Source organism: Eucalyptus grandis, chromosome 4 (genome assembly GCF_016545825.1).
Source record: "Eucalyptus grandis isolate ANBG69807.140 chromosome 4, ASM1654582v1, whole genome shotgun sequence".
Lineage (NCBI taxonomy): Eukaryota > Viridiplantae > Streptophyta > Magnoliopsida > Myrtales > Myrtaceae > Eucalyptus > Eucalyptus grandis.
This window is the reverse complement of record NC_052615.1, coordinates 24,146,685-24,169,964: the sequence shown is the minus strand read 5'-3', so window position 1 is coordinate 24,169,964 and position 23,280 is coordinate 24,146,685. Positions and strand designations below refer to the sequence as shown.

At 38.9% G+C, this 23,280-nt stretch overlaps 1 pseudogene; it reads right to left on the bottom strand.

Moving 5' to 3' along the window:
- Nucleotides 1–23,280, bottom strand: part of LOC120292438 — a 42,785-nt pseudogene that overhangs the window by 4,661 nt on the left and 14,844 nt on the right.

The window sequence follows — 23,280 nt, the reverse complement described above, 5'->3', positions numbered from 1 at the left end:
AATAGATTTTACCTTGCTCCATCTTTTGTCGAGGAATTCATTTATCACTATAGCATTTTGCCCATACATCACAGGAGAAATGTAATATCCCCATATCATCCATGGCTTGATGTCATCTGTAAATGCAAGGAAGAATAACATGTCCCCATTAAATTAAACATTAATGTAGGCACAAAAAAACTGGTAGAATCGATTTAACGGCACCCAAGAATCTATGAGCAGCCCGGCAACAAATGCTTTAGTCAACAAATAGACATGGTTGGCAAAAGTATGAGGTAAGTTGTACTTGGTAAGTTGTACTTACTTTTGGCAATCCTTCAAGAACGAAAATCAGTAGCAAAGTGAAGAGTCCCAGGGTATTTGCAACAACCAGAGTTCGCCCAAGTGATGCAATGAGCCGAAAGGGGGACAGTACCATCTGATGGACGCTGAAGAATGCCAAGAATTGCTTGAAGAACCTGATAAGAGTAAGATTGATTAGTTTCCTAGACTTTTCCTTCTTATAAAGCACAGTGCGCAAATATTATGAGTAAATAAGCCGAGAACCATTAGCTTCAAATATCTATGGAAAACCCAATAGCAAATTTTCACGTACCTGCTGGCAGCAGTAGCGAAACCGATGGTGTAGTATGTTAAGATGATCCATATCCCGATTCCATGAATGACAACGGAATTCGGAGTACCCGAATAGCCAAGCCTAAAGCCCAAGCGGGGTAAAACAAGAAATCTCTCTGCTTATAGAACACAGGAAGCCTGAAAATGGTCATTGCAAGTTCTGCCATTCCATTGAACATGACATTGATCAAGCTGAAGAAAAGTACTCCAAAATGTTTCCCTCCATCTTCCAGGGTCCCTACTTGTCACACCCCGGATCCCAAGTGCGTGCACATCCCTCGGCAGTCAACTAAAAAATGCGATGTTCCAAAACGTGTCATTGACCCATTCTTTTTTTCTTTTTCTTTCGATTAAGCACATGCGGAAGTATATTTAAATACACCATCCAGTCAATCATCAGAAACAGGGATAGTACAAACACACCACAAAAGTTGCCGAAAACAACTTATTCAATTAACCATTGTTCGGAAAAAAAAATCATTGTTATCTTTAGGGATGTTGGAGAAATCTTTCCAGAATATTTTGAAGCTGACAAAACGTTTCTATCAGTCTAGTCTGGATATCGATAGTTAAAGTCTCAAGACTTTGTAATCTCAAGACTCAAGACTCAAGACTCAAGATTATTCTCACTGACAGTCTTTCTAATCCAGTGACGAAGGATATCCAAAACTGAAGTATATGGTTGAGGATTTGATCCTATCCTCTGGAAAAGATCCCTTGGTTGGATAATCATTTCGGATTCTTTGATTCTTATCTAAGATCAATTGAAGATCCAATGTTCGACGAAACATTCTTGGAATGTTCTATTCTTGAAACCAAAATCCTAATTGTATGGGCGAACGGGATTGATGGGTTATCATCGATTCCTTAAATAGCTCGGATGATCTTCTTAATTGATTCCGTCCAACGGGTAGATTGGAGGAATTCCTTTGGTAAGTGCCCACGGCTATGATGGCATAAAGGAGTATAAAAGGAAGACGTTCTAGTTGTTTTAAGTGTGTGATCGATAGAAAAATTCCAGAGTCACCTTGATTGTTAGTCGATACAGTTCGAGCGAAATTGTATACACAGAGAGTGTTTATACTTGGTGATACCTTAAGCGAGTGTAGTAGATCATCTACATCGAGAAATCAAGGAAGTGGAATCCAGCCAATCGGCTGTCAGTGCAGAAGAGTGGACGTAGGCTTGAATCAAGCCGAACCACTATAAACCTCGTGTTTAATTCTCTCTTTCCCTTACTCAGTCTTACGATTGATCTTTTTAATCCTTCATCTGTCTAAGTATTGTGCAATCTTCAAGAAAATTTTTATAAACCTATTCACCCCCCTCTAGGTACTCATACTAGCATTATCAATTGGTATCAGAGCATGTGTTCTTACTTTATTTGAAGTGTTTTACTTCAGAGTAAAAGATCCATGGCTAGTATGCTAGCACCAGGGCTGGTGGAAGGGCAAAGCAATACCAGACCACCCTACTTTGATGGAAAGGATTACAACATCTGGAAAACAAGATGAAAGCTTTTCTACGATCAAAGGATCCTCTAGAATGGGATGTGGTGGAAAGAGGAATTACTCCTACTGCTGCATCAGCATCCGAAAGAGGGAAAGAAACTGTTGAAACCAGCGGAATGTCTCAAGAAGAGATAAACAAGAGACAAGCACTCGATGCAAAAGCAATTTACTCTTTATATTGTGCTTTATCACCAACTGAATATAACAGAATATCTTCTTGTGATACAGCAAAAGAAGTCTGGGATAGATTACATATCACTTATGAAGGGACAGACCGAGTGAAGGAGACCATAATTAACATTCTCCTTGGTCAATATGAAGCCTTCAAAATGAAACAAGGAGAATCTATAACTGACATGTTTAGCCGTTTTACAGATATTGTCAATGGTCTTGAGAATCAAGGACAGAAAATTTCTGATCCTATGAAGGTGAACAAGCTACTTGCGTGGACTCTCCAAGGATTGGAATCATATAAAGACTTCAATAAGAGAGACGCAAAGAATTATGCCATTATCTGTAGACGAGCTGATTGGAACTCTTCAATCTTATGAAGTGGAACGAATTAATGAAGACGAAGATCCAAGAGGTAAGAAATCCATTGCATTAAAATCTAACGATGATTCTGATGATACAGACTCTGAAGAAGATCTAGACGATGAGGAGCTTGCACTTATGATTAGAAGGTTCAGAAAGCTGAATAGAAAAGGAAGAAGGTTCAACTCGAGGAAACAAAGTCTTCAGAAACAGCAAACCAAGTTTGTTGATAATGAGGAACCAAACAAAGATGTAGTTTGCTTCGAATGTAAGAAAAAGGGACACATCAGACCAAATTGTCCTCTCCTGAAGAAGAAAAGAGGAAAAGCTGAAAAGTCTCGAAAAGCTCTCAAAGCCGAAACTTGGAGCGATACAGAGTGTGAAGAAAGTGATGAGGAATATGCCAACCTGTGTCTAATGGCACAATCAGACTCAGATTCTGGATCGACTCGACAAAGTGAATTTGAGGTAAGTGATTATAAAATCCCCTCCAAAGTCTCTAAATACATTGATGAATTATGTTTTAGTCTTAAGACTTCTCTAAAAAGGATTTCCGAACTTAAAAAGGAAAACTCAGTGTTAAAACAAAAGGAAAATATTTTAAAAGAAAAAGTGAAAAGTTTAGACTTGAATGTTTCTACTCTTAAGGAGAATGAAGATAAACTTTCAAAAGAAAATGTTTTCTTAAAAACTGACTTATCAAATATTTCAAAGAAATTTTCAATAGGGTCTGAAAAACTTGAAAAAGTTCTTTTAGTCCAAAGACCTTACTTTAATAAGTCTGGTTTGGGTATGACAGCAGAAACAATTCCTTTAATTGATTTTCCAAAAGTAAAAGAAAGAATTAAGAAAAGACCGTCAAAAGAGGCTTACAAAAATCATTTCAAGAAAGTCTTTGTAAAGTCTCGTAGGTCGAAGTGCTTTAAGGTGTTCAAAGTGTAAATCGGGATCATTTTGAAAAAGAGTGTCCTATGGTTTGGAAGCTCTGTTAAGAAAGTATGGCCTAGTAATGCTTATTCTACTAACGCCAAAGGACCCAAGAAAATTTGGGTACCAAAGAAAGCTTGAGACTCTCTTTTGAATGCAGGTCTCTGTCAAAAAGAAAGTTAAGTGGTATCTTGACAGCGGATGTTCAAGACACATGACAGGAGACTCAAATTGCTTCATAAAGCTTGTTCAAGTGAATGGTGGAAAAGTTTCATTTGGAGGAAACAGCAAAGGAAGCATTGTGGGATTTGGAACTGTGAAAATTGGAAATCTCACAATAAGCAATGTCTCTCTAGTGGAAGGACTCAACTACAATCTTCTAAGTATTAGCCAATTGTGTGATACGGTTTCAAGATCTCCTTTCAAGAAGGCACATGTTCTGGAATTAGCAAAGACTCAACTCAGTCTTTCATGGGTCGAAGGCATGGAAATATCTACCTCCTTGATGTAAAACCAAATGAAGCACAATGCCTAATCTCAATTCAAGATGAAGCAGTCTTATGGCACAGAAAGCTTGGCCATGTCAACATGAAACAATTAGCCAAAATCTCATCAAAGAAGTTTGTTCGAGGTCTACCTAAATTGCCATACCAAAAGTCTCGATTCATGCACTCCATGCATTGGGAAAGCAGGTAAGAAATTCATTTAAGCAAATAAACCATGTTTCTACTAATCATGTACTACGGTTGCTTCATATGGATCTCTTCGGACCAACCGTAACCCGAGCATTGGAGGTAAGAAATATTGCCTAGTAATTGTGGATGATTACTCCCGCTTTTACTTGGGTATATTTCATTGCAAGTAAGTCGAAACCTTTTCGTATTTTGAAAAATTTGCTAAAAAGGTTCAAAATGAAAAAAAGGATGTGCAATCTCAAGCATAAGAACAGATCATGGAAGTGAATTTGAAAATCAAGATTTTACGAAATTTTGTGATAAATTTGGTTTTAATCATATGTTTTCCTCTCCATATACTCCAGAGCAAAATGGAGTTGTGGAAAGAAAGAATAGATCTCTTCAAGAAATGGCTAGAACACTTTTAATTGAAAGCAAAATTTCTTCACGATTTTGGGCGGAAGCTGTCTCAACAGCATGCTATATTATAAATAGAGTCTTTTTAAGACCTATTTTAGAGAAAACCCCCTATGAATTGTTCAAAGGTAAAAAGCCTATTGTTTCATACTTTCATGTGTTTGGTTGCAAATGCTTTGTTTTGAAAAATGCAAATGATCGAGTTGGTAAGTTTGAAGAAAGATCAGATGAAGGCATCTTCCTTGGATATTCTACATCAAGCAAAGCCTACAGAGTCTATAACAAGAAAAGCCAGTCAATGGAGGAATCAACGAATGTTAAATTCCAAGACTCAATGCAAGATGAATCCAGCCGATTCAGCATGAAGAATCGAACCTACCTGCACCCTCCATCGCTTACAACTCAAGAAGCATCTCGGTTTCGGAAGTCCAACATCAAGAATCTCATGAAGATTCAAATAAAGAAAGAGATCATCAACCAGGCAGATCAACCAGTAACTGGAAGCATAAATCCAGTCATCCTAAAGATCTCATTATTGGTGAAATCAATGAAGGAATCCGCACCAGATCAAAAAGGCGTGAAGAATCTAGTGCTGTGGCTCTTATTTCTGAAATCGAACCAAAAAGCATAGAAGAAGCTTTATCTGATGAAAGTTGGATCGAGGCTATGCAAGAAGAACTCAGACAATTCAACATCAATGATGTCTGGGAATTGACATCTAAACCAAAAGGTAAAACTGTTATTGGAACCAAATGGGTATTCAGGAACAAGATGAATGAAGAAGGAAAAGTCGTACGAAACAAAGCAAGACTCGTGGCCAAAGGATATACGCAAGAAGAAGGAATAGACTATGATGAGACTTACGCTCCAAAGAGCAAGGTTAGAAGCTATTCGTCTATTACTTGCGTTTGCTTGTTATAAAAATTTCAGGTTATTCCAAATGGACGTCAAAAGTGCATTCCTAAATGGATTCATCCATGAGGAAGTTTATGTAGAACAACCACTTGGGTTTGAAGACCCAAAGAAGCCAGACTCAGTCTTCAGACTGAAAAAGGCATTGTATGGTTTAAAGCAAGCACCTCGAGCTTGGTACGACGTGACTAAGTAAGTTCTTATTACAGAATGGTTTTGTCAAAGGTAAAGTAGATACTACATTGTTTATCAAAAAGGAAAGCAAAAGCTTTTTACTTGTTCAAATATATGTGGACGATATTATTTTTGGATCATCTAATGAAAGTCTATGCAAGAAATTTTCTAAGTCTATGCAGGATGAGTTTGAAATGAGTATGATGGGAGAGTTAACATTCTTTCTTGGACTTCAAGTGAAACAAATGAAGGAAGGAACTTTTATCCATCAAGAAAAATATGCGAATGATCTTGTCAAAAGGTTTGGATTGGTAAAGTGTAAAAAGACCGACATACCAATGTCATGTTCTCGAAGATAAACAAGGATGAAGAAGGGAAGAAAGTAGATCAAAAGCTGTTTCAATCGATCCCGAGAGAATCCCATCTCGGTGCTGTAAAACGTGTTATCAAATACGTTGCCTCATCTTCAAGCATCGGTCTCTCGGTATCCCAAGAAGGGAGACTTTAATCTTCTAGGATACTCAGATGCAGATCTAGCCGGATTTGCGAGTCGATAGAAAAAGCACCTCGGAACTTGTCAACTACTTGGAAACAGAACGGTGTCTTGGTTTTCGAGGAAGCAAAGCACTGTAGCTCTTTCTACAACAGAAGCAGAGTATGTAGCTCTTGGAAGCTGCTGTTCACAAATTCTATGGATAAAACAACAGCTACAAGACTTTGGGATTGAAGACTCATGCACAGAAATCAGATGTGACAACACCAGTGCGATCAATCTCACCAAAAATCCAATCCTTCAATCAAGAGCAAAGCATATTGAGATTCGACATCACTTCATTAGAGATCATATTCAAAATGGAGAAATCTCGATTAAATTTGTTGATTCAAAGAGTCAACTAGCGGATATATTCACAAAGCCTTTGGAGAAAAATCAATTCGACTTTATCCGTTCAAGACTCAACATTTTGAAGCTTGAAGAAGTTAAAGTCTAGAGACTCACCAACTCTAAGACTCTAATCTTTCGACTTTAAATCGATTTCGGACATTCGTGGCTATAGACTGTAAGTTGTATTTCATCTAAGAGGTACGAATTTTCATTTAGTTATTTTAACTCGAAAAGGTACGATCTTTTATTCAGATATTCTATAATCCGAATGAAATTTGAAGATTTTTTAAGAATAATTTTGGCAGTTATTGATTTTGAAAAGAAGTGATCGTTCACTTTCCTTGCACCGATTGAACTTCCCTTTTCAAAACTGAGTTATATATATATATACAGTTTTTCTTTTTCCCATTCTTCAAAACCCTAAAAGGCACTCTCCTCCCGATACTGTTTCTACTACTTGTTCGTTATCGAGAAAGTGGTCATTTTACTTGGGAAAGCAAATGAAGGAATCTTCCAATCGACAGAGAAAGATGTCTTCTTCGAGGAAATCATCAAGAATCGCAAGCAGGGGACCACAAAGAATGGAGAAGGGACCGACTCACTTCGATCTTACTGAGGAAGAAGACTTAGCAAGTCAGCGACAAAGTCCGATTCGCTCTCATCCACGTCATTCAACACCTCCTGGCCCACAAGGTGAAAGTCATTTTCTAGAAGAAGAGATAATCGAGGATGCAGACCCAGTAAGAGTTCAAAAGCCCTCCTTTTTGTATAAACTTTATCGTGCATTGAAAAGCATAGGTACTCCATTGAATTATATAGATGAATTCCTTAAGGACAAAAATTATGGGAATGAGTATCTTTTTGAAGAAAATGGAGGAATGGGGAATTGCCCCGAAAGGAAAAGCAGAGGAAGCACTTGCGAACATTCCAAGTGATCCTCGTATGCCAGACAAAATTTAATTGAAGGGAACGATGATGACAGAATGTTCCTTGAATTTCAACCGAAAATGGGAGTGGCAGCAAAGGTGAAAGGAAATCGGATGGATTTGTTCAAATCCAAGGATCAAGAAAAAGTGTATTTCAGGCTGTTGAAAAGAGGGGTGATAAACCCTAGAAGTGTCGATTTTGACTTCCTGGACGCCATCAACATAAACTTAAGAGAAAAGTTGAATTTGTTTCAACTTGAGAATTTTTGCTCTGACTCTACGGACGGGTATGCTCATCTGACCGCTTATTTCTATTCAAATCTTAGCTTTCTGGATACGAATAGAATATCATTTAGTGTACGAGACCAAGTCTACTTGGTAGATGTGAATATGTTGGCTGATATAGTTGGAGTTGAACGAGGACGCTATCTACCAATCAAAGTCTCACCGCCGCACTACTCGGAACCGGTCAAAGATAGGGACGCAGAGAAGAAAGTTACCTATTCCAGGATGAATGCCATCAACATCGTGCTTCATAAGATTGTGATCAACTGTCTCGAGACCAAAGTCTACGTCAAAGACTTCGTGTCTCTTTCTGAAGCAAAGTTGATGTATGCGATCAACACAGGACGGAAGTTCTCTCTTCCGCACACTATTCTCTTCCATATGTACAGAACAATGTCGAAAGACAAAGGACAATTGCCTTATCTTGGTCTGGTGACCAAGATCTTCAGACACATGAATATTGAACCGCCTCAAACTCTTTGTGTTCAACCGTGTGATAAGATGGTGGTAGGCTTGAAGATGTTAATGAAGATGCGTCTGCAAGAACTTTCCAAGGAAATGGAGAAATTCGAGTGAAATCTCCTGTTCAGTCCGCTTCAAAGAGAAAAGGAAAGGAGGCCATTGGAGCCCCATCAAAAAGGAAGAAAAGATCTCTCATCCTAGAGGATGAAGATGAAGAGGATGAAGATCCTACTATCCAAGCACTGACAAGAACCAGACGTTCTGTGTCTCAGCCGAGAGAATTTCAGAAGAACCAGAGAGAAGAAGAAGAGCAGAGAGAGAAGGAGAACGAAGCCGAAGAAGAGAAAGAAAAGTCTGCTGCTGAATCTGGAGAGAAGGGAAATCTAGAGCATGATCATCACTCTTCCCCTTCGGATGTCCTAGAGACAGGGGGAGTTGGCGAGCAAGAAAAGTCTACACCTCATGCCGCAAATAGTGAAGGTCCAAGACAATCTCAGTAGACCCGGTAAGAATTTCAGGCTTCTCAATTGCCCGAAGAAGGTGATACGTCGACACCAAATCTGCAAGACTATACAGAAGCACCATCGTCTCCATCTGAAAAAGCTCATGCCGCATACACGGACGGACAATTCTGCAGATTTTCATCGCATCATGGATATTCTTCGGAAATGCGTGGCCAAATATATGCTGGAATGTGAAATTCAAGCCATGAAGAATGCTGGACAAGCATCTTGAGTCCCGGAGGACAAGATGAAAGACCTCGCTCTGCAAATTCAAGCCAATGCCAAAGGAGAAGAGGTAGCTCATCTAAGGCAGGACTTCAAGAGGCTAGAAGGCGTAGTCCAGTCAATGGGAGAATTCTAGATCGTGCGCATTCCCAAGCAGACATGACTCCTTTCTCACCCTCTTTTAATGATGACAAAAAGGGGGAGAACCAATTTGAACAAACAAACATTATTTTAAAACTTTGACTTTTGTGGTTATGTTTATGACTTGAGAACTTGAACTTGGGTGTGAGACTGAATTGGCTGTGGATTTTGATGCTTGATTTGTTTGCATTTATATCAAGTATTGTTATATGGTATTACTCATGAAAGACTAACCTATTTGCTGTGGATGCAGAGTCTGGTTGTTTATTAATCTTTATGAGTTACCCATATTGCTTGAGAAATGTTTTTGCAGGTCAAAGTTGTTCAAATCTACAAGAAAGTTTTGTCACCATCAAAAAGGGGGAGATTGTTGGAGAAATCTTTCCAGAATATTTTGAAGCTGACAAAACGTTTCTATCAGTCTAGTTTGGATATCGATAGTTAAAGTCTCAAGACTTTGTAATCTCAAGACTCAAGACTCAAGACTCAAGATTATTCTCACTGACAGTCTTTCTAATCCAGTGACGAAGGATATCCAAAACTGAAGTATATGGTTGAGGATTTGATCCTATCCTCTGGAAAAGATCCCTTGGTTGGATAATCATTTCGGATTCTTTGATTCTTATCTAAGATCAATTGAAGATCCAATGTTCGACGAAACATTCTTGGAATGTTCTATTCTTGGAAACCAAAATCCCGATTGTATGGGCGAACAGATTGATGGGCTATCATCGATTCCTTAAATAGCTCGGATGATCTTCTTAATTGATTCCGTCCAACGGGTAGATTGGAGGAATTCCTTTGGTAAGTGCCAACGGCTATGATGGCATAAAGGAGTATAAAAGGAAGACGTTCTAGTTGTTTTAAGTGTGTGATCGATAGAAAAATTCCGAGTCTCGAAGAACCTTGATTGTTAGTCGATACGGTTCGAGCGAAATTGTATACACAGAGAGTGTTTATACTTGGTGATACCTTAAGCGAGTGTAGTAGATCATCTACAGAGAAATCAAGGAAGATCAACACCGTAACATCTCTTTGTTCATAGTGGAATCCAGCCAATCGGCTGTCGGTAGAAGAGTGGACGTAGGCTTGAATCAAGCCGAACCACTATAAACCTCGTGTTTAATTCTCTCTTTCCCTTACTCAGTCTTACGATTGATCTTTTTAATCCTTCATCTGTCTAAGTATTGTGCAATCTTCAAGAAAATTTTTATAAACCTATTCACCCCCCTCTAGGTACTCGTACTAGCATTATCAAGGGAGATTAATGATTTACCAGTCCTTACACTGTCATCTTTCAATTGACCCTCTCAAAAACCTTAAGGGATCATGGTCACCCTAAACTTCGCTAACGGCAGGGTCAGCCAAAAGGTGTTGCATCTTGCGCCCACCACATTTGCACTAAGCATTTCTCCATACTACGGCCCTGAAAAAGGTTAACCCACAACGGGGTGAGACAAAATCTCAGCGAGTCAAATCCTAAGCCTTGATTAGGACGCAAATTCGCCTCGAAGACGGTCCTAAGCACACACTATATAGAACTTACCTCACCTCAGCGCATGCCTGCACGTTAGCTCATCACATATGCTATTATTAGTACAGCAAGCGCAGTTCAATAACCGGAACACATCATTTCAATCACAACCAATTACATGGATACCGATTATAAGGTAAAACCGTTATGACATGTCCTATACCATGCCACACAATTTTACCCTATAATCAAGCACAACTATCACTGTCATGCCCTGATTCTCGAGCATGCGCACATCTCTCGGTGGTTGACTAAATTGCGATGTTTCCAGGACATGTCGCTGACCCAAACGATTCATGCACATGCGGAAGTGAACTATAACTCTAGACAACAATCAACATGGGATAGAAAAGCCAGACAGTCGAATCACAAAAGCCACACTTTAAAAACACAACGAGTTTATATACAAAAGAGTCTACACCAAAAAGAAGCTACCAAGCTCACTAAACTGCGGGCTCTACAGCCAAGGGCTCCATGTGACTGCCTGAATTTTCAGATTTTCTTTTCGATTAAATAAATCAGGCCTTTCATCGACGCACCTATAGTACTATTCTCTGAGTCGATCACTTATGAGATAACTGGACTATTTAAGGAAACAATTAAGGAATCTAAATATAATAGACTTGAGAATTCGATAAGGAATCGACTGCTCGACCGTGTTGGTCTGCAAGGGTCATTACAGCACTGTTGAAATCGATCATAGACCGGAAATAGGTCGACTTGATTGAGATATGTGATTAGAGTGTGGGTGATTCCACCTGGTTACAAAATACTCATCGATTGGCACTAGACCGATTTTTCTATCGTTTTGGTACCCGGTGCCTGTATTTGAAATCTCGAGATTTTCACGACAACCGAGAGTCGCCAATGTGTCGGAGATGTACATTGTGATTCGAGATAAATCGATCACGGATCAATTGTACCAAAAAATTTCTAAAAGTGACCTAGTAGACAGGTCACGCTAAAAGAGTGCCAAAGTGAAATTAACCCATAATTTGAACCCGATTTCAGAAATCAAAAGTTCTATAGTGTCACAAGCTATTTTTGGAATGTCAGCTCATCCTTCGAGAAATTTTCAGAGATTATGAGATTTTTGTAGAAAATCGGTTGGATGTTGCGGGAAATTAGTGGAAATTTGTACAAGCCAAATTAAAGGAAATTTGGACTTCCAAGCCAAGCCTTTGATTGTTGAGGACTAGCAGAAAATGGTACGGATTTTTCCTTCGAAGAAATCGGACCTCAATTTGAGAAATTTCACAAAGGAATTGAAGATAAATTAAGTGAAATTCGGATCCTAGGAAGAGGGCTGAGTTTTTGGCTTCAATTTGGATAATTGGTGAGATTAGAATGTTGGAAAGTATTAGGAAGCAAAGCATTTAATTAGATAGCTAAGGTTTGTTGACTTTCTTCCATCCGTGCTTCTCAAGCAAGCGTCGACAGCTGCTCCTCTCCTTTGGCTCTTCTCCCTCGACTTTGGCTTTGCTTTCACTTGTCGATCGCTATCTCTCTCTCTCTCTCTGCCTTTCGCTTCACCGAAATCCCATGCCCACGTAATTCTTCATGGTTGTTCCCGTCTCCCTCATTTCCTTCGTCTGCTGCCATCAATGTCCATGGAAGACCACCTCAGCGCCTGCACCATCCTTGGTCGGCCACCCAATTCCCTGCAAGTTGCTGCTGTGCCTTCTTTCTCTCGGTCTCAATTCCATGAAGCCTTTCTGACCCGAAGCATCGCTAGCAGCTCACGCCAGCACAGGGGCAATAGAAGCAGCGAACTTCTCTCCATCCACACGGCAGTCCACCACCACCGAAGTCATGATCCCTGCCCTGAAGCTATTGATGCCACTTGCTACATCTTCGTGCCCTCCTGCTATCTCACGCCACAGCCCTTCGTCCATGCGTCCTCGACGGTCAATGAAGCAAATCTAGTTGACTCGAACGGCGAAGCTTGAAGCCCAGCAGCTCGCCCATGCACGAAGTTGCATGCGTGCGTCTCGGCCCAGCTCCAGCGCATCTTCTTGCCAGCAGCCCACGTGAATTCTATCATCAAGTCTAGCCCAATGAAAATTTCCAGTCCAGCCTTTGAAGCCCAGCAACCCAATGAACTCAGCGGCCCAGTCCACTTAGAGCAAGCTCAACTTGTGAGCTTCAGCTTCAGCAATCAGCCCATCAACCCAATAGCCCAGCCCAAGTTGGTTCGGCCCAGCACACATTCTTTTCCAAGCCAGCGAAGCCAAAGCCCAGCTTTTTGAAGCCTAGTGAATTTTTTAGGCTCAAGCCCAACGTCTGCAGCGAGCCCAATCCAACGCAAAAACAAATCTCAAATTGGGTTGAGATTTGTTGGGCCAATTCCAGGCCCGATCCAAGCCCGTTGGTGTCATCGTGAGCCTAAGTTCGACCGACGTCGCATCGTTGTCGTGGTGATCCGGTCTTCACTTTTAATCAAGTGAGTTTTGCGCATTAATCCCTTATTAGTCGGTTAATAATGCTTAGAGGTTGATTAGATTTAATTAAGTGCAATTAAGTGGATAGATTATATTAGAGTAATTAAATTAGAGACTTATTGGTGCATGTTAGGTAAGTGGATAGTGTAGTTAGCAAGGAAAAAGGTCTTGGTATTTATTGAACGAGTCTCGGTAATTTTCCGAGCTTGCCTCGGCTTCCAATTAGGCATCACGGGCATAAGTTAGATTTATTGCATTTATTTATTATTTTCCATAATTATTTATTTATTTATTTATTTATTTTTCGAAAATTAGGCTGGGATAACTGACGACTGAAATTTTGTGCTGAAAACTGTGGTGCTCTTTGTCTATTTAATTAAGTACTGATTTGTGAAAATTGAGTGTGATTGGTGATTATGGGGATTTATCCCAATATTGGAAAATGTCGATATTTGAAGGGAAAATAACCGTGTGAGGTTGTGAGTTGAATTTAAAATTTGCCAGGTGGGGTCGTGATGCCACCAAGTCTAGAAAGTTTGCTAGGTGGAGCCGTGATGCCACTAAGTCTAAAATCGCCGAGTGGGGCCATGATGCCACTAAGTCTAATTATGCCTATAGGGCCGCGATTCAGAGTCGAAAACGAATAGTCGGGATGATCGTGTGATGGTCTTGATGACATGTAATCGACTGAGTTGATTGATCGTTAAGTCGTTCTGATTGATTGGATGCTATGATTGTCAGTATTTATTATTTGAACTAACTTGCAAGAAGGAAACCGAGGTCAAGGTAAGCCTTGTGACCTGTGATGTGCTTAGGCAGCCCTTAGGGCGTATCTTCTTACTAATCGGGTCTTAGGAGGTAGAACTTGCTGAGACGTTGTTTCACTGATTATTTAATAACCATTTTTAGGTCCTTAAACGGTGTTCGTGGATGACTTGAAGTCTTGGAATCTGGGGAAGTGAAGGAAACAGAATCGGCAAACCTGTCTGACTCACTAGTCATAGGACAATACCTTTTTTATTAGGGATAAGTGTTCTAGAAGTCCTATAACTTGTCACGAAAATGCATTTCAATCCTAAAATTTGCAAAAAGTGCATTTAAGTCCTAAAACTTGTCAAATTGTTTCAAACGAGTCATAAGATCAACGCCGTTAGCATTTTCCGTTAAAAATGCTGACATTGCATTTTAAATAATTTTTTATTTTCCACGTGAATTTTTTAATTATTTTTTAAAAAATTAGATTTAAAAACTAAAAAAATCAAATTTATTCATTTTATCTTATTTTCACCAAAAATTTAAAAAAAAAATTAAAATATTTATTAAAAAAACATTTTAATTTAAAATAAATTTTTTAGTTAAAATATTTATTAAGAAAACATATTTAAAAAGTCAACATTATTTTTCTAATTTATTTTTAAAAATTTTAAAAATAAATTTTTTAACTTTTCTTTTTAGTTTTTGTTGAAAATAAGATAAGAATAATTTTTTTTTTTTTGGTTTTTAAATCTAATTTTTTAAAAAATGGATAAAAATTAATTAAAAAATAAACCTGGAAAATAAAAATTATTTAAAATGCCACGTCAGCATTTTTTACGGAAAAGACTAATGTCGTCAATCTTAGGACTCATTTGAAACAATTTAACAAGTTTTAGGCCTTAAATGCACTTTTTGCAAGTTTTAGGACTGAAATGCATTTTCGTGACAAGTTGTAGGACTTCTAGAACACTTATCCCTTTTTATTAAGCCGATAATTTTGTAAGCGACCTGATGATGTAAATAAACTTATGTGTTTATAAAAAGTTGATTTTGGTTTGAAAAATTTATGGCCCTACTTTCCTATCCCATTGTTTTATTGTCTGAGGATTATTTATATGCTTCCGTATGCGTATATTAAATGAATTGGTCAATGATGCGTTATGGGACATCGCTATTATATTAACCAAGCAGGGATGGACACGGGTCCGGAGGATCGGGTCGTGACACTCCGGGTCTACCATGACACCACCAGAGGCATCGAGATCCTCTACATACTTGCCATTGACGACAGATTCGTCAAAGCCATCCAGGGGGCCCTCCCAAACTCCGTTGGGCTCGTGGCAGAACCACACCTTGAATCTATGAGGGACCAATTGAGGTAGGCCCTCATTGACCCAAATAGTAGTGATCACAAGCTCACGAGTCTAGTCGGGGTTCCCGTGGATAAGGAATACGATGCACTTGGTCTTGGCCTCGGCCTCTCGCGACCACCCAAAATAGACCAGTTGCACCTCCATCTAAGGACCTGAAAAGATAAGCCCACAATGGGGTGAAACAATGTCTCAACGAGTTCACGTCCTAAACTCCGCTTAGGAAGGAAATACACCTAGAGACGGCCTAACCACATAACCAATGATACTCACATCGCCTTAGTTCCTTCATGTGCGTTAGTAAAATTCATATAACAGATATATGCAGTAAACACACTCAACCATTGGAACACCTCACTTAACAACTAAATCAATCACAAGGGTCCCGATTATAAGGCCAAATTGTTATGACACGTCCCATTCCATGCCACACAATTTTGTCCTATAATCAAGCGTGATTATATCTCACTTTAACACGCGTTCCAATTAATTACGGCCCCACGGGCACGGCTTACTCAATGTTCGGTGGTCTTCTAACGTAACCGAGCATTGTCTCGCCCCATCGAGCACGGCATCATCTATCCGTTAACAGCAATCTTGAAGGAGCATTGGTCTGGCCTCTACTGCAACCGGCATTCGTTGGCAAGGGCATTCCATATAGGAGCATCGTCTAACGTAAAAGCTCGCAACAGGTTCTCATACTGTTCACATGCACATCCAACATCGGCCAAGGACATTATGCTTTGCACTCAAACGCCTTAATTAAAATTATGAACTTGATATATTTTCTTCATATAAAAAACACTCGGTTGTAATCGTGTGTGGGTACATAGTCAACTTGAGCCATAAAATGCAATATCCTCACTTTTAAAAATCCCACTATTTGATATAGTACTTAAAAACATTTTTGGTATAAAAAATTGACACCCAGTATTTTTCTAATTAAATACCAAAAACCCATATTTTTGAAGTAATAAATCAAAATTCATCAATTAGCACTCAATTTGCACAAACTAATTGCACTACGACAATCAGCACGAAATTCTAATGACCGGCTATCCCAGTATAATTTCTGAAAATATTAAATAATAAAATTAATTACAAAATTAATTAAATAAATGCAAAATAATTAGATAAATGCCTAATTAAGCCAAATACACTAATCTAATCACCTAATTGGACTTAAATAAATAATGGACTAAGCTAGATAAATCACAAAGTCTAATTAGCCCCTAATTAAACTAATATAGCCACAAATTAGCCTAATTAAATAATTAAACTAACTAATTCACCTAAACTAATCTTAGCCTAAATTAATCCTCCCCTAAGCATAATTAACCCCATAAGCAAGGTTTAGCAAATAAACTCACCGGATTAGCGAGCCGGTGAGTGCATGGCGATGGCGATGCAGAGGCAAGCGAGACTCATGTGACATCCTGAATTTTCAGTTTTGTTTTTAATTGAATGAATCGGGTTTTTCATCAATATGCCAATAGTTCTATTTTCTCAGCTGATTACCCACGAGATAACTAGTATGTCTGGTGAAGCCGTTAAGGGATTTTAACACAATATATTTGAGAATTCGACCACATATCGACTGCTAGACCGTACTAGTCTGCAAGGGTCAATATAGCACAGTTAAAATCGATTAGAGACCAAAGATAGGTCGAATCGACTAAGCCATATGATTAAGTGTGGGTGATTCCACCTAATTACAAAATTTTCGTCAATCAGCACTAGACTGATTTTTTTGTCGTTTTGGTACCATGTGTTCGTATTTGAAATCTCGAGATTTTCACAACAATCGAGAGTTACCAATGTGTCAAATATGTACAATATGGCTAAAAAATAATCGAACATGGGTTAATTGCACTAAAAAATCCTAAAAGCTAACCAGTATATTAGGTCACGCTAAAATCGCACCAGATTGAAATTAACTGCTAATTTGAACATGATTTTCGAAATTAAAAGTTCTGTCATATAACGATTTATTTTAGGAATGTCGACTCATCCTTCATTTGTTTTCTACAAATCGAGATTTTTGGCAAAAATTCAAAATAAGTGTATTTTGGACTAGAAAAATCCAAGAACCGTTTTTTGTCGCGTTTTTAGGATTCAAGTTGGTTCAATTGGTGAGTAAAAATGTTGTTTGAGATGATGGCACCTTGGTTGAACATATGGGGATCGATTTAGATCCAATTGAAGGAGAATTGAAGTGGATTTGGGGGAATTTGTTCCAAAATTCGTAGGCCATGGGGGAGGGAACAATTGGACCACTTGGTTGGCTTGTTAGGGAAGTTTATGGGTTGCAAATTGGTTGTGCATAGGGCAGAGCCGGTGGGGGGCCAAGCAATGATCAAACTAACGGATATTTAGGCATTTTGGGCCCCTCCAAGGGCAGTTGTCTTCATCTTCTCCATTTCAGATTACTCTTGAAGCTTAGAGAAACCAGAGTGACCGAGCAGCCTCCCCCTAGCCGTCGGACACTCGCTCAAAGCTACTAGACCACTGCTCACGTTGTGCGTCATTGGCAAGCGTTGTTCGCCCGTTTCGCTCGTTTCGTGCCCAGTTGCCATCCCCCCAAGCTCGTGGTCGTCGTAGGAGCTCAGCCGAAGCTCCACTGTTGCTGTCCAGCAACCACCATCGCTCGTCGTCGCCCGCTACAGTCGTTGGTCCACCGCCTTGCCCGTTTCCAACCCAAGCCGAGTCCACGCCAGTTCTCTCAACCCAGCAACTAGAATCGAAGCCAACAAGGGCTTTGTGACTTCAAGGCCCGTTTTCAGGTCTATCCGGTTGTTGTTTGGTGTCACCGCTTGGAAGTTTGTCGTTCGTCTTCGCGTCACCATCTCACCAGATCGCTAAACCGGTGATTTTACTTGCTAAACTCTATTTAGAGATTTAATGATGATTAATGGGTGATTAGTTTTTGCTAAGTATGGTTTAGGTGGTTAGTTAGAATGGATTAGCGATTTAATTATTCGTTTATGCATATTAGGTGGTTAGAACGGATAAATTAGAGACTAGATAAATTGTGCTATTTATCTAAATGGGTTTGAAAATTCTCTAGGTCTTTTCAGGCAGTTGATTAAACATTTCCGGCCTAAGTTTGCATTTTTGGTAATTAATTGTATTTATTTAATTATTTTTTGTATTTATTTGATTATTTATTAATTTTCGGAAATTATACCGGGATAGTTGGTGACCGAAATTTCGTGTTGATTGCAATGGTGTGTTTAGTTTATGTAATTGAATGCTATTTTGTGTAAATTGAGTGGCGATTGTAATTTTGGATATCTATTCCAAAATTGTGTAATTTCGGTATTTAATTAGAAAATACCGAGGCGTCAGTTTTTAATGCCAAAAATATTTTCAAACACTATATAAATAGTGGGATTTTTAAAAAGAAAGATATAGCATTTTGGCTCAGACCAATCATGTACCCACACATAATTATTTTTATTGAGTATTTTTAACACGATGATATTAGGCTAAGTTCATTATTTTAATTGAGAAATTGGTGTGCAAAGCACAATGTCCTTGGCCGGGATTGATTTATCGTGTATCAGCTTGTGAGAGCATTATTAAATCGTCAGCTTATGCGAGCATTATTGTATGGTAGCTTGTGAGAACAGTATACTATATCAGCCTATGTGAGCTTGATATGTCAACTTGTGAGAGTAGTACACTATATTAGCTTGTGTGAGCAATGATCGTTTATTAGCTTGTGAGAGCAACGATATATATATTAGCTTATACAATCTACCATCTATCTATACATCAGCTTGTGTGAGCAGTTATCATATCGATGATTGATAGATGGTGTTGATCGTATTGATGGTATTGAATGGATTGAATGATCGATTGGATGGAATTGATTGGTTGAGATAATGAACTGTACTGACGTGCATGAGGGAACTAAGGCAAGGTAAGTCTTTTGACTTATGTGTATAGCTGTCTCTAGGCGTATTTCTTTCTTAATCGGAGTTAAGGGGGTGAACTTGTTGAGATATTGTCTCACCCCGTTGTGAGCTCAATCTTTTCAGGTCCTTAGATGGTGGTTCCTCCGGAACGTTCTGGCCAGCCTAAGAGGATTACCGAGCAGGTCACCAATATCCTTGTTCCCGAGGGGTCACCATCGTCTAGGTCGATGCAAGTCTACCTACCCCAAAGGGTACCCCCATCAATTCAAAGTATGGTATCGTCGCAGGCTCAATGGATATGGAGAGGGTCCCCTACAGGATTTTGAGGTCTCAATATCGATGTTAGAAGTCACTTTTGCAAGGGTACATCTTGATAACGCTAGTATGAACACATAGAGGGGGGGTGAATAGGTATTAAAGAAGTTTTTGCAAGACTTAACAACTTAATTCGATTTTTATGAAAACAGTAGACTGAAGATATAAAAGACTGTAAACGGTTATATAAGGCTAGGAATTAAAGTAAAGAGCTTAGGGAAAGAGAATTGAAACATAAGGTTTATAGTGGTTCGGCTTAAACCAAGCCTACGTCCACTCTCCCACACTAACAGCCCATTGGCTGGATTCCACTAAGAACCAAAAGAGATTTTACAGTCTCATGCCATTCATTCCACAGTGTAGAGACTCTACTACACTTCCTCAAGATCTCACAAGTATTTAATCTCTCTTTTGAGTACAGTTTAAACTCAACAAATTATAACAGCAAAGAACTAAGAGTTTCAAACTTTGGAATTCTTCTTTCACACACTCTCGAATAACTTGAGCGTCCTCCTTATATACTCCTCCATGCCATCATAACCATTTGCACCTTCCAAAGGAGTTTTTCCAATCTACCCGTTGGACAGAATCAATTAGGAAAATCTCGAGTTATTTTGGGAATGTGATGATAGCCCATCAATCATGTTCGCCCATACAATCAGGATTTAGGTTTCTACGAGTAGAACATTCCAAGTATACTTCGCCAATCAACAGATCTAATTGTTCAAATTGATTTCAATAAAAATAATTGATCATGAGATGCTATCTCGAGCCGTGAGATATCCTTCAACCGTACGAACCAAATCCTTAAAGATATACTTGTATCTGGATTAGTCTTCTTCATTGGATAAATATTTTTTTCGTCGGTCTGGAAACTATTAGTGATGGTAGACTTTGAATCTTGAGTCTGGAGGTCTTTAGACTTTGACGATAGAGTCTGCAAGTTTTTAGACTAGACTGATGGAAACGTTTTGTCAACTTCAAAACAGATAAGGAAGTTTTCTCCAACAATCTCCCCATTTTTTATAATGACAAAACTTTCTCGTAGATTTGGACAATTTGCCTTGCAAAACAATACTTAAGCAAACCAAGATTCTTAAAAGATAATCAGATATTAGGATAAGGATAGTAGCAATTTTGCAATCACAGAAAACATATTAGTCCTATAAAAGCAACTATCGTTACCATAATCAATACTATAGCTTAAGCATCATCAATCCAAACTAGTCCAAAACATAACCACACCCAAAAAATAAGTCCAAATAGTTAAAACAAAAAGTCATCAAATCTGCATAAAACCTCTCCCTTTTTTTGTCAACAGCAAAAAGTGGAGAATAAATGAAAAAGAGTTGGTTGAAAAGAGAGAAAATCAAGGCTGTCTGGGAAGGCAAACAAGCTCGAATTCTCCCATAGAATGCACTGTCTTTTCAAGCCTTTCAAAACTCTGCTTCAGTGATTTAAAATCTTCACCCCACACAGTAGTCTACACTTGATTCTTCAGGGCGTTCAACTAGTCATGCAAAGACACTGAAGTGGCATTAAAAGCACTTTTGAGATCCTGCATCTCAAATCTCACAGCATATTGTTGTTTCCTAACATCCAATAGAATTTCCAACAGTCTCGAAAAGTCTGCTGTTTGAGCTATTGCAGAACTAGGACCAGCTGAGTCAATTCCAAGGATTTTGAGAATCGATGGAGCTTTAGCAGATTGTCCACCATGACTGTCTCCTAGGAAATGCGAAGCATACACATCCTTTGGGTCTGTTGTAGAATGACTAACATCACTAGCAAATACAGGTGAAGAAATACATTTTGGTCCAACAGCTCCTCCTGTTTCATTGCCTTCAGGTGGAGTAGGTAAGATTTCTTCTTGATCAACTTTAGCTTCAGAGTGATGAGCGTCAGCAGTTCCAGTTCCTGCCATCTCAGAATTACTTGACAGGGAGACAGCCAAAGTTGGCCCGAAAGAGTCTTCTTGACCCTGATCTTTTTCTCTTTCTCTCTCTTCTTATTCCTCTTCTCTTCTTTCTTCATCCGTCCTCCTTTGTTCTTCATCTTCCTTCTCTGTGTCTTCTCTCTCTTTTCCTCCTTCTTCTGGCTCTTCTCTTGTCTCATGAAAGCTGACAAAACTTTTTAAGTTTTTTAAGGTTGAAAGAGTCAGTTCATCCTCATCTTCTTCATCTTGCAAGATGAGTGTTCTTTTCTTCTTTGCTGGAGCAACCATGGGCTCCTTGCCTTTCCTCTTCACTACAACAAACTCTTGTTTAGCTTTGACGAGAGACTTCTCCTTCATACGTTCCAACATCTTATTTAGCTCTTTCAAACACATCTTTGTGACCATTTTAAAACCAATCACCATTGGAGAGATGGATGTCAAACGTAATGATGCAAGAATGTGAATTTTAAAGTGTTTGAAGAGACGCATGATAAGAGCAGAATAAAGGAGTTGTCCCTTATCTTTTACCACTGTTCGGTACATGTGAAACAAGATGGTGTGAGATTGAGAGAATTTGAATCCAGTGTTGATGGCACACATCAATTTCGCTTCAGATCGAGAGACATCAGTCTTGGATGTCGACTTGGGACGAATGCAGTTGATCACAATTTTGTGTAGCAAGATGTTAGAAGCAGTCATCCTTAAGTAGGAAATCTTGCCTTCAACATCCCTATCCTTCACCAACAATAGAGTAGCATGAGCAATAGATACGCTAATTGGTTGAAAACTCATTATTTCCACCCCAATTATGCCAGCCAACATATCCATATCCACCAAAAATTCCTTATTCTTTACTGTGAAAGAAAAACTGTTTGCATTCAAGAAAGATAAGTTTGAGTAAAAGTATGTAGTGAGTTCTAGATAAGCAGTAGAAGATTCAGAATAGAACCATTCCAATTGCAGTAAGGCAAGCTTCTCTCGTAGATTGACTTCTATTGAATCAAGGAAATCAAAGTCAACAGTCCTAGGGTTCATAACTCCTCTCTTCATAAGGTTTGAATAAACCCTCTTGTGATTTTGCGATTTGAAAAAAACTTGAGCCATCACTAACAACTTTTGCAGCAACACCTGTTCTAGGTTGAAAATGAGTAAACATCCGTTCATCGTCGTCCAAAACTTGTGGTTGATTTGTGGTGCCGTAAAATGGGTCACTCGAGAAGTTCGCAAAAGTTTTTTCAGCCGTTCCTCTCTCTACAACTCCTAACCTTTCCAACTCCCGCAAGGACATGGTTTCATTCTTGTATCCTCTATCTCTTAAGAATTCATCAATTAAAGACATCGGTGTTCCTCCTTTCTTCAAATTAGAGTAAAGTTTGAAAGCAACCTTGGGAGTTAGCGTTCTTACAGGTTCAGCCTCTTCTATAACTTCATCGTCTGGTTGAGTCGATGGAGAAGATAGATGTTGTTGGGAAGGTTGTTGCTGACTTGGACGCAGTGGTGGAGAAGAATTTTCTTCCTTGGCCAAGTCAAAATGCGTAGGACCCTCAGGCATATGTCGTGGTTCCCTGCTTGCAATCCTTGAAGACTTTCTTGAAGATAGAAATTCACAAACTTGCTCAAAAAATGTGAAAACTTTTGGACAAATCGAGAGAGAAAGTGAAAGCAAATATGAGTTTTGTATTCTAGGGTTTCAGTGTAAAAACGAAGAAGACAAATCTCAATAGTATATAAGGCATGTGAAGCGAGATAAACGAAACGTCGTAAAAGGAAAAATAAAAAATACATTTTCAAAAAGAATAACTTCCCTTTTCGAAAATAA